General features: G+C 35.7%; 1 long non-coding RNA gene across 1 annotated transcript in view; it reads left to right on the top strand.

Annotated features, from left to right (window-relative positions):
- LOC118765791 overlaps window positions 1-6230 on the top strand; it is a 21061-nt gene extending 14831 nt beyond the window's left edge. Inside the window, exon 3 of the long non-coding RNA XR_005001671.1 lies at window positions 6221-6230. This is a non-coding gene — a long non-coding RNA (uncharacterized LOC118765791). The remainder of the gene's footprint in view (window positions 1-6220) is intronic.
- Window positions 6231-13529: the final 7299 nt, after the last annotated feature.

Raw genomic sequence — 13529 nt, forward strand, 5'->3', positions numbered from 1 at the left:
TTCTAAGACCATACCCTATTCAAAAACATATACTAATTTGAACCATGAACTCCCTATGAAAATATGGCAAGCTTCAAACACTAGTTTGAAGCAAAACAGCTGCGATATAAGCCACATCTTTGTATAACAATTTTTTTGAAAATCAGCGTAAACTGCGAAACCGGTTAAATCTTTAAATCTAATAATAAAAATTATATTAAGTATTCTCAGTGCATTTCCAACTTCTATGTTTCCTTTATTTGTACCCGTATAAGACACCGAGCTGGCAGAAACGTTAGCACGCAGGGCGAAATGCTTAGCAGTATTTCGTCTGTCTACATTCTGAATTCGACTTTACCTTTCATCCTTTCGGGGTTGACAAATTAAGTATTAGTTGCGTACTGGGGAGATCTAATCGACTGGCCCCTCTCCCCAAATTTTGGGCCTTGTGCCTAGAATGAGTGAATGAAATAACTTTGTTTTCTCTCTCTCTCTCTCTCTCTCTCTCTTATCTCTCTCTGTATATTTACATACATACACACACACACACGTATATATATAATGTGTGTGTATATATTTATATATGTATATATAAATATATATATAAATATATATATATTCATATATGTATATATATTCTTATATATGTACATATACGTATTTATATATATATATCATATATGTATGTATATATATATATATATATGTATATATATGTATATATATATATATATATATATATATATATATATATATATATATACATATATATATATATATATATACATACATACACACACAGTAGACTTTCGTTTTCGGTCAACTAAATTCACTTACAAGGTTGTGTCGGTTCAGGGCTTTAGTATAATATGTATCTCTAGGCTACTATAGCCTCGTGGCGACATTTGACCAAGGTGCCACATAGTTGGACTGAACCCGAAATCGTGTAGTTGGAAAGCAAACTTCTTACCATACAGCCAATCCCCTGCCTAGCTATACTTTTGACAGAAAATATTTGCTAGTTTCAATAAAACATGAAAAATATACTTCATGAACAACTCTTGCTACCAGCGCCATTAACAAAGCTTTCGATGTCAGTTTTCCGCTAACTGCTTCTATAAAATATACTTGAAGCTTGCTAGCAATACAAAGCTAATTGACGAGATCCATTAAATAAAGTACCACCTATGTGAGCATGTTTTGTTGTCCGACTGACTTCCAATGTGTTATAAAACCTTAGAGATCGAGGTCAAGTGAGGTTACACTGCAATAGCGATAGCAATATCGTTAATACCGACAGCGAAATATGTCGAATGGTAAAAAAAAGGGAGAAAGAAAGAATGTTTGGTAATGTACAAAATTCTACACTTCATAAGGTTTTCTAATTTTATAAGCGTCGTTTCCGTATAGGTGAAAAATCTGTTATTTTAGACTAAAATAATTTTTAAAGAAATTTGTTATCATGCGACGCAGCAGGCTTGAGCTCGGAATAATGTAGTTGACTATATGAAGTTTCTTTGTAAAACAAATATTACAATTATTTCAATTTTTCGTACCGCTCATAAGATAATATGCGAAATGTAAACAGGATAATACATTATATACTTAACTGCTTTTCGATAATATAATGCTTTGTTCCATGGAGGCTGTCAGGGATTTACTATCGAATTTGTAGAATTTTGCAGTGAGTGTGCGTGTATATGTGTGTTTAACTGTGAGTTAACGAATAAACAGCCTTCCACATTTTGTAGTACCTCATCATATTGTAATATTTTTACTTATATTCCTTTTGGAGACCAACCTGGCTATACCTACAGAGTTTCTATGTATATACATGTTTACTTGTATAGATACAGATGGAGCATACTCTGTTGCAAGGATTCGAACTACATATCCAGTGGTTAAACCTTCAGCCGCAATCCTTTTGTCTTTCGCGCTTCCTTCTGTTTTCCTCATCAGATCTTATTACTAAACTCTGAAGAAGGAATAACTGAAACAATTTTTTAGAGAGCCTGAGAGAGACACAGAGAAAAGAGAGAGATGAGAAGTAAGGGAGAAAGAGGGAGAAGCATCCATTAGAAATGCTTCAAAGTTTCATGTATGAGGAAGGTAGAACATAATACACAAAAGATATCGTAAATGATGAAGAATTATACTCAAGACAAAACCAAGTTGACTTAATATAAGTACACTATCAAAGGCGGCAAACTGGCAGAAACGTTAGCACGCCGGGCGAAATGCTTAGCAATATTTCATCTGAGTTCAAATTCCGCCGAGGCTGGCTTTGTCTTTCATCCTTTCGGGGTTGATAAATCAATTACCAGTTACGTACTTGGGTAGATGTAATCGACTGGTCACCTCACACAAAATTTTGGGCCTCGTGCTTAGAGTAGACAAGAATATAAAGTATACTATCCAAACAATAAAAACAAATTTCATATTATTTTGTAACCTAGTGTGGATAATTAAGTACATCGTCTAGAAATGTACTTTCTTGGGTACAGTATGCATGTATGTCAGTCATCGCCGGTACTGAGTTAGGTGCTGGTGAGGATGATAATTACTATGATGATGGTAGTGATGGTGGTAGTGATGTTAAGGCGGTGAGCTGGCAGGGTCGTTAGCACGCCGGGCGAAATGCTTAGTAGTATTTCTCCTGCCGCTACGTTCTGAGTTCAAATTCCGCCGAAGTCGACTTTGCCTTTCATCCTTTCGGGGTCGATTAAATAAGTACCAGTTACGCACTGGGGTCGATGTAATCGACTTAATACCTATGTCTGTCCTTGTTTGTTCCCTCTGTGTTTAGCCCCTTGTGGGTAATAAAGAAATAGGTAGTGATGTTTGATCGTGCAGATCATGTATGATGATGTTGATTATGGCGACGACGATGACGACAATGGTGATGATGATGAGGAGGACATCAATAATGGTAGTTGTTGACAATCCATATATTTTTGTCTTTGTTTCCCCGTCACGAACACAATGGCAACTAAGTATGCTACACACTCCAAAGGAGTTGATGATATAAGATATATATAAAACGTATTATAAACACCTTCAGATATAAATGTAACATGCGCGTGTTAGTCACGATATGAAACGTCCTCTAAAAAAATTACACGAATATATTGACACAAGTGCGTATACTTATATATAAATATGCATTTATAAATGTGTGTGTGGGTGTCCTTGTGTGTATATGCATTATGTACCTATTTATAAACACACATCCACACAAACCTTCACAGCCCTGAAGAAAACCCAGAATGTTATCATTTTAAGAATAATAAACGATGATTTATGATTATATTTCGAAGAAATCACTTTATACATATATACATATAGCTATTTGTGTGTGTATATATATATACACACACACGCAAATAGCTATTTGTGTGTGAGTGTATATATACACGTGTATATATATATGTATATTATGTACATGTGTATATATGAATATGTATGTACATGTGTATATATGTATATGTATGCCCGCGTATATATATATGTATGTATATATATATATGTATGTGTGTGTGTGTATATATATATATAATATGCATACACATACACAAACACACCTAAATGTGTATATATGTATATATATATATATAATATATATATATATATATAATATATATATATAGATAGATAGATAGATAGATAGATAGATAGATAGATAGATAGATAGATATACATATACACATGTGTACATATATATATATACTTAATATAAAATAATGTACATTTAAACACAAGAGAAAAATACCCTTTAACAGGTAATTTTTACACGCTAGAAGAAGCAGCCAAAATGACCAAAACCACATTTTATAGCAACTTTCGAAGGAAATGAAAAATAAAAACTTTTACCTTGTTATTCTTTTGCGGTTATACCTAGATTTCAAATTTCTTTAGCAAAAAAGATAATCTGCTAGGCGAATTCTCATCAGTAACCGGCCTTAACAACTAACTTATAATTCAAATACAAGCTAGAAAGATGAGGCCTATATCAAAGAACAAGAAAGCTACATTCATGTATTATAGTGGGAACCAAATCACAGGGGGCGCAGTAGAGGAAGACCTATTTAGACATTCATTGATCAACTCTCAGACGATGCATACCTATTTCTTTATTACCCACAAGGGGCTAAACACAGAGGGGACAAACAAGGACAGACATAGGTATTAAGTCGATTACATCGGCCCCAGTGCGTAACTGGTACTTAATTTATCGATCCCGAAAGGATGAAAGGCAAAGTCGACCTCGGCGGAATTTGAACTCACAACGTAACGACAGACGAAATACGGCTACGCAGTTGCCATGAGTAACGGAAAATCGTGAACTGTGGAGATACTTTGTTAGGAATGTTCGACCGTGGTCACAATTTTGAAAGAATAAAATTTATAACGGAGTAGCTATAATTGTCTTTGTTCTAAAACTGTGCTAAAAGTATGGGTCAAAGTCGAATGAATAATAGCAAAAGAATGCAAGACTAGGGTGTTAGACTTTTTTTATCTAGATTGCCCTTCCTCTCAATCTCCCATTTCGTTCATCATTGAGACGTGCGTACAGGCCTGCATGGTCATTTGGCTTGCTAGAAATTGATATCTGTATCAGTATCCTACATAGATAATGGTAACTGTTGTTATAATTATCTATATAGGACACTAAATTAGAACATTGCCATGTTCTCTTAACTATTGGAAATATAAATTAGAAGAATAATAACAGATGAAGGTCTGAGGTTAATTAATGAGATGTCAACTATATGAAAATTAACTGTTAATTAGAGGTCGAACATAGCTAATGCAGCGGAGAAAAGCATATTACGAGATACTAAATAAAGATTTTAACTCAATGACTGACTTCGGTAGAATACGTAGAGGTGGCTCTAGCTTCTTTGCTTTGTTGAACTACAGAATATATCTATAGAGAGATGTTGGCAGCAGTGATCTAGTCAATCTGGAAATGCGTCCAAGATGGGTTAACATAATGTACCAACAGAGGTCAGTGAAACTGATCTAACTCCGTTGTTACTTCAGTTGTCCAGCAACCTAATTTTAGTAACACTGATTAGTTGGTAATGAGACAGAAACTTCGTTAGGCCAAAATGTCATAATTTAGTATTCTTTTACTTTCCTTTTACTTGGTTTCAATTCTTGGATGGCGGCCATACATCTTCAAAATTATTGTTTCTCGTTTAGACACTGTTGCTAATATGTATATGTGTGTGCGTATGTGTGTATGTAGTATATATATATATATATATATATATATATATATATATATATATATATATATATATACATATATAAATATATATATACACATATATATACATATGTGTGTGTGCATATGTATACACACATACATACCCACACACACATTGCTGACTTTTGCATAGTTTCCGTTAACTAAGTTCCACCCCAAAATATTGGTCATCCCGAGTTCCACTAAGAATACACATGCCGAAGGTGGTGTCGCGTAGTAGAAACTAAAGCAATGTCTTATGATTTCGAAGCATCCTACTGCCTTCACCTACTTAACTAAAGTTTTTGCAGTTAAAACTGAACATTTACCGCATTATTCTCACATTATCCCAGTTATAACTCACCTTCCAATTGAGTACTGACAAGGTTTGTGGGGTTTGATTATGACAAAGGTCATAATTTGATAGTATACAAGACGTCATGTAAGTATACAACACATCACAACTATAGTACTCAGTATGCGAGGGTGGGCTGATAAGTTTACAGACTGGCTATGAAGGGGTAATACTAGAGCTGTGAAATCTTGAATGCATTAATTTCAACTTTTCTTATTCATAACTATATTGGTTCTTTCTAAGTAAAGAAGACTTCAAAATTAACTAGTAGCAATTCTCTTGAGAATCGAAAAAATTTGGGATCGATAAAATTTGGTATCGTGATGTTATCAAGTACCAATAGAAAAATAATTCAACCTCCAAGGACAGTCATGCTGACATAGTTGCTATAATAGGGGATAATGCTCCAGCTTTTGCAAAGTGAAAAATCCAAACGCCCAGAAAAACTGATGAAAGGGGTCTTGTTTGATTAGGAGAAAGTTTCAGCACACAATTCCTTGGATTCAATGGCTGTTGCGCGTGACTGTGTTTTGAACTGGTTGAGCACCCTCTCTATTCTGATTTGGCCCTCATCTGAGCGTCATCTGCTCCTCAACATGAAAAACATGGCAGACAACCGTTATCGCAGTGATGAGGACGTCATATCTGTTGTTGGTAATTATTTTGACCAACAGGATGAAAGCTTTTTTCATCAATGGGATCCAAGTACTGCAACATTGAAGGAAAAAGTGTATGGACCGCAAAGGGGACAATGTTGGAAGATTAACCTCATATGGTCACATTCCATAAGAGTAACTCGTTCAGCTTATGAACTTTTCAGCCGACCCTGGTATAACTATAGAACACACCATATATCTATAGGACACAATATATAGCTATAGAACATACATTACAACTATAGGACACAATATATAATAGAACACACTAATCAATAAGCAACAAAACACCGGGAAGATATAAAATAGGTAAGAAAATTAAAAAGAGAGAAATAAAAAAGGAGGTGTGATATAGAAGGGAGAGAGAAAGAGAGAGAAGAGAGAGAGAGAGAGAGAGAGAGAGAGAGAGAGAGAGAAAGTAAGAAAGAGAAAGGAAGTAGGGGAGAGAAGATGTCAATAAATTGAACTAGAACTTGAGAAAGCTTCATAAATCTTTTTAGTGAAAGTTATTTAATATTTCGGATGATAAACTAATCAAAGAGAGTTATTTGGAAGAAATTCTTCATCTAAGTGTAGCAAACGTATAGATAGTAACATTTAAAAAAAAAGCATACCCAGGACAAATAACGCAATAATCCCATTATCTGACCAGCCTTGTCTATATCGTCATATTTACCATGTCTTCCTTCTGCCCTGATACCTCTTTATACTATCATTTGCATCCAACTGTGATGTTTCCGTCCATATATTTTTCAGAAAACGCCTTCGCAAACAACTACAGACACAAGTATTTGGTGTTTGCCAAATTTTCTCTGTCAAAATAGAATGTTTGTGCTTACTATCGGATTTTAATTGCTATTAGATTCGTGAGTCCACCTCATCAAACTAACATCAACTTAGCAAAAGATATCGATGCTATCCATCATATATATGTAATAAATTTGCTTGCTTGCTAAAAGTACGCAGTCACGAATTTACTTAGAGAAGGAACTCGAATGTGATCCGAAGTTTACTGAATGTACCCCACGCTACAAGTTGACTGACATTTTACATTTGCTGAAGAGTAATTATTTGTGAAGAAGTGTATAAACAATATTATTTATTGCAGCATAGTCATAGAGACGAGCTGTAGCGTTATCTTTCGGAGGCCCTCCGAGACAAATGAAATCAATTCCATTTCTGTCCAGTCAAAACTGCAACCAAATAATAGACTACAATTTTAAAAACAGAAAGATGCATCATATTATCTACTTCTAGATGTACAATAACGTTTGTTAGAAACAAATTTAGATTGTAGCGACGAAGATTATTTAAGTATAAATATACAGATATTTACTCTTTTACTTGTTTCAGTCATTTGACTGCGGCCATGCTGGAGCACCGCCTTTAGTCGAGCAAATCGACCCCAGGACTTATTCTTTGTAAGCCCAGTACTTATTCTATTGGTCTCTTTTGCCAAACCGCTAAGTGACGGGGACGTAAACACACCAGCATTGGTTGTCAAGCAATGCTAGGGGGACAAACACACACACATACATATACATATATATACATATATACGACAGGCTTCTTTCAGTTTCCGTCTACCAAATCCACCCACAAGGCATTGGTTGGCCCGGGGCTATAGCAGAAGACACTTGCCCAAGATGCCACGCAGTGGGACTGAACCCGGAACCATGTGGTTGGTTAGCAAGCTACTTACCACACAGCCTAATAAAACAAACTTACACAAAGTACAAACGGCAGAGGGGATTAAAAGGGAAGAGGCAAGGTGTCATAAGTCCAACAGCTCGGAGATCCATCATAATGTTTCTAGATGTAGTTCACCAAAATATGTAAAATATGCACCAAATAAGGGAAGCAAATAAACATTGGATAAATCGAGCCTCCGTCATCAGTGTAGAGAAAAACCTTACATTTCAGATGATGATGCAGAGCAGTTTAAAGGTGGAATGTTTAAATGTGGAGAGCAAGCAGTTTTGTAGAGAGGAAGTGGGAGGTTCGTTGCAGGAGTGTTGAGGCATGGAAGGGTGAAAGAAATAAGCAAGTCAGTTCAGGAAGATGGAGAGAGGTTAAGAATCGGAATTGAGAAAGGTAGTATTGGAGGTGAAGAGTTGGAAGATAAGAGGAAGGGGTAGTGTAGGTAATAATTGAAGGCTATTCAGTTTTTGTTGGGCTTGTGAATATATGTCAAAACTAAGAGATATTATCTATAGAACTATGGGAATTTGAGACAGTGAGAAAGGGAAGGACAATTATAGAGGGAGGGAAAGGGTCTAATTCATAGATGTTTATAGGATGGCTAAGAGGGAATTCGAAGAGAAAAGTTTGGTGGTGGAGGGAGATTACTAAGGTATGTAGAAAGGCATGAGAAAAGATAGAAGGAGGTGGACAGAGTGGGTTGGCAGTCAAAGCGGCAGTGGTTAGTGCTCGATGGTTTAGGTTGAAGGAGGAAATCAAATAATGAAGGAGGGTTAGCGGTGGAAGGACAGTACTGAGGTATGTAGAAGTGTATGGGAGTAAAAAGAGAGAGGTATCTAGAGAGAGAAGGAAGGAGGGATAGGTTGGGAGGCTGTAGTAGAAGACACTTGCCCAAGGTGCCACGCAGCGGGACTGAACCCAGATCAATGCGGTCGGAAAGCAAGCTTCTTACCCCACACCCACGCCTGTCCCTATATATATATATATATATATATATATATATATATATATATATATATATATATATATAATATATATATATATATGTATGTATATGTATGTATATATATATATATCACGTGATCATGCGACCGTCCAGATGCTGTTAGACACCGCTGGCCGCTGGTCACAATGCGCTTTTTCACTGATTTAGCCTTCAAACGAAGCCACCCCGCTGGCTACGTGTGCAGGCCAACAATCTTCTCTGATCGAAGGGGGTGGGTATAGCAATGTGAAATGAAGTGCCTTGCTCAAGAAAACACAACGTGCTGCCCAGTCAGGGAATAGAACCCACCAACTAGCGATCGTGAGTCCAACAATCTAACCATTAGTCTACGCGCCTTCACACACAGACACACACACACACACACACATAAAATAATATATCAAATATATAATAATATAGGAAGACTGTTAGAAATGCAAACCTAAACACAAATTAACAAACAAGAGTACAAAATAATTCCAGCATTGCTAGAAATAAGAGTAAAAACGACCCAAAAAGCCATAAAAAGCACTAACTCAATGAGTTGACGAAAGAGAGGCGGCGAGAAAGTACCTTACCGTGGTGATACAATCTCACAAATTAAGTAACAGATATATCCATATCATGTGATTTCGAACTCTGATAAATTTTATCTTAGTTCTCGTCAGTAGATCTTACTGTCGTTTTTGACTCATATTTCTAGCAATGCTAATACTATTTTATATCCTTGTTTCATTAATTTGCCTTTAGTTTTGAATTGCTAACGGGTCACCTATATTGTAATATATTTAATATATTTTAATGTGGTGTGAAAGAAAGTTGTGAATTTAGTCGAGTTAACGTTTCCTCATGAAGATAACATGGACGCCGCTCGGGCTCGAAAGGTTGCCCGTTATGTAAACCTCCTCGAGGAATATGAAGACGCAGGCTGAAAAGCGGAGCATTTCCTAATCGGAGCCGGATGTAGAGGATTTGTGTGAGGCGACTGTTGTTATTGTTAGTCCTAACTCATCGTAATGTAAATAAAAAAATATCCAAATCACACTGGATTTGGTTAAAAAGATACGATGAGCGATAGCTAGATGAATATTGAGCATTATTTGATAACCAGTTGATCTAGCAAGCAGGGCCTCATATCAATGAGGGGGCCGGTGCACACTGACGGCATCGAGAGATAGGCTCCGAAACGGCGCGCATTCTCTCCTGATTCCTGATGACCCCATACACTTGCTGGTTTCCGGTATGCGGAGCTTTCGACTGGTAGCACTTGCACGTGCAAGTTGGTTGCAAAACGAATTATTTTATTTTTCCTATACACTTCTACTGATTTGAATTAGCGCACGCTGTTCAACGGTTTTCTCACGAGTTTGACGTGACGAGTAACTCTTTAACCATAGGCACAGTAAGATCCACTGACGAGGACAAAGATTAAATTGATAAGTGTTCGAAATCACGTGATATGTATATATCTGTTACTTCATTTGTGAGTTTGTCTCACCACGGTGAAGTGCTTTCTCGCTTCCTCGCTCTCTTCAACTCATTGTGTTAGTGCTTTTTGAGTAGATTTTTTACTAGCAATGATGGTACTATTTTGTACCCTTGTTTATATATATATATATATATATATATATATATATATATATATATATATATATATATATATATAACATATATATACAAGAGTGACAGAGAGAGAGAGAGGAGAAATGGAAAGAATGGAAGAGACGTAAACAAGAGACTATGGCACTACAACCAGCCAGGAACAGTCTTCGCTACATTTGCGGTACCTGCCAGAGGGAGTGTTTGTCCAGGATAGGACAACACAGCCACAGCAGGAAATGTATCAGGACATGAAATATAAAAGCCGGACTAGACTACACAAAAAAAAAAATGCGCAACTCCATTGTCTCCTGAGACAGAAAGGATGCCAATACAATACAATATAACATATATACTTATAACTAGAAAAAAAGGGATTAAAGAAATCCAGGCAGATATTAATAAAGCACTCAGTTTTAAGCCAATTTGGTTAACTATATCCAACAGGTACCGATAAATGCACGTAAAATACACGTCTAAGGTTATTCCCCATGTATGACAAGTAAATTCAAATATCATTTAGAAGAATTTATAGTATAAAATATGGATTCATAAAATCGTATGACTATCACAGAAAGCTCCTCTAACGGACTCGGCTAAATGACCTTTATACTAATCAAATACAAAGGAGTGTAATGAAGAATGTCCCTGCAGCTGAAATCCAGAAGATCAGATCCATGAAAGTATTTCATGTGCAGTATATAAACTATAGCAAGTCAGGAGGTATGACAGGTGAATATATTTATAATTTCAATGTGGATTAAGTTGGCAAGCTGGCAAAATCGTTTGCATGCCGAGAAAAATGCTTAGCGGTATTTCGTCCATTTTCACATTCTGAGTTCAAATTCCGCCGAGGTCGACTTTGCCTCTCATTCTTTAGGGGGTCGATGTAATCACCTTACACCTTCTCTTAAACTTGCTGTTCTTGTGCCAAAATTTGAAATTGGTTATTTTAATGTGGAATAGCTTTTGCTTACACTTTTACATTAAAATACATGCTACGTATTATACAAATACAAACATGTATTCATGAATCGATTTAAATAAAGAAAGTTAGCTTAACATCAACAGAACATCATAGTTACACACCACAATGTCCTCTTCATCTAATGAGCTTGCTTTCCTTATTTGCATTGATTTGTGATTATACGATCGTATAATGCGCATCATGCATATTAATGTAACCATAATTTATGCTACGCTGAAATTATTACTACATGAAGAAGACTGCGAAACGACCGCAACCCTAATGATGTTAAGTGGTTAAATAGATATACTCATCTCTTACAGTCCTAACTTTATGAGTATGTACACACAAGCGCGCGCAAACACACACACACACACACTCACATCATTCAACTACGGAAGTAATTGAATAATATTCTTAAGGCAGCAATTTGCTCACACGCAGCATCTTCAGAGCTTTGTCGCTAATTCAGTTCTTAACCAAATTGAAAACTGTTAACGTTTTTTGAAGAAGGCTGGGGTTATTAAAAAAAATTTGTTTGTGAACTTTTAAAATAAAACGAGGTTTCTTAGGATCAAGTGGTTCTGTCTTCATCTTTAAGAAATACTTCTCCATAATTTCCTTAGCCTCAAGGTTGGTTTTCTTGAGTGCACCTTTACTGGTAATCCTATAGTTTTTAAAATTTCTTTTTGAAGCAGTTCTAGGTATAGTCCTTGGTAAGTTTGTACAGGTTTCCCATTATTTAGAATTGTCGATATGGAGTTAACCATTCAATTTTTCCTAATTTCTTTGTTCATTTATCTTATCCCCTGTGCTATATGAATGCATGATGTGGTTATAGAGTCAGTTTTGACTGCTATTTCTGGCATGGCAGTGCCTCTTCGGTACCCTTAATTATAATTATACTTATATTATTATTATTACCTACACGGAATTTTCCATGCAGGCCACTTGATATGATCGTTATTCTAAACAACGGTCTTATCCTACACACACACACACACACACATATATATATATATATATATATATATATATATATGCATACAAGTAGACCCATACATATATATTTATATACATATGGATGTTTGTGTGTGTGTGTGTGTGTGTGTGTGCGTGCGTTGGTCTGTCTGTAACATAAACTGGTGAGAGAAAAATGTGTGCCTGCTGATAAGATTTTTTATATTTTTCACTTAGCTCAATTGACTGACTCCAGGACGATGAAAGAAAGTGCCAGTTTCGAAGATAAATAAACGAAATTATGTATAACAAAAGTAAATACATAAACGATATTTGAAAGGACTCCACAATTTCCTCCTCAATTTTGTTATTACAAAAAAAAAAAAAAAAAAGAAAATGTCGAATTCTTTTGCATCCAGCAAAAATGGTGATTTGTGATGCTCTGACTGTTATACGCTTCCTCGAGTACACTAGTCTGTAACGAAAGTGAAATTGTTTAAATATGAGATGAAAATGGCATCCCAGTCTCTGGTGGGAAAGATATTTTTCACCTCTTTCTCTATGCCCTTTGTGAAGTTCTCTGGAGAAATATTGGTTTATTTTTGCTGCTGCATACGAGAGAAATATTGGTAGAGTCTATGAAATAAATTCTAATAGAAAATGAAAGGCTGAAATCAGTTCCAGTGGAAGCTGAATGCCTAAAATCTACTTGAATGGAAGTTGGATGGCTAAAATTGGACTCAAAGCAGGTTGAATGGATAAATACCAATTCTATGGAAGCTGAGTAGATTAAAGTTGAATTCAATAAAAGCTGAATTTTATTTTAGATCCATCTGAATGGAAGTTGGAATCTTTCAAGATCGACTCTCAAAAGAACAATTTGAACAAAAAACAAGAAATCATTACTATTTGCCAACGCCCATATGAGAAACAAGTTATTGAAAATTATTAAAGCCGGCATCTTTTTCTTTCTAAATATTTAGACCTCATATTTCTGATCTAAACATAAAGAAACCCTCATTAACTATTTTATAACACATCAAATTAAACCGCCTATGTATATAAACTTTACGGGA

This window comes from Octopus sinensis, linkage group LG13, assembly GCF_006345805.1.
Source record: "Octopus sinensis linkage group LG13, ASM634580v1, whole genome shotgun sequence".
Classification (NCBI taxonomy): Eukaryota; Metazoa; Mollusca; class Cephalopoda; order Octopoda; family Octopodidae; genus Octopus; species Octopus sinensis.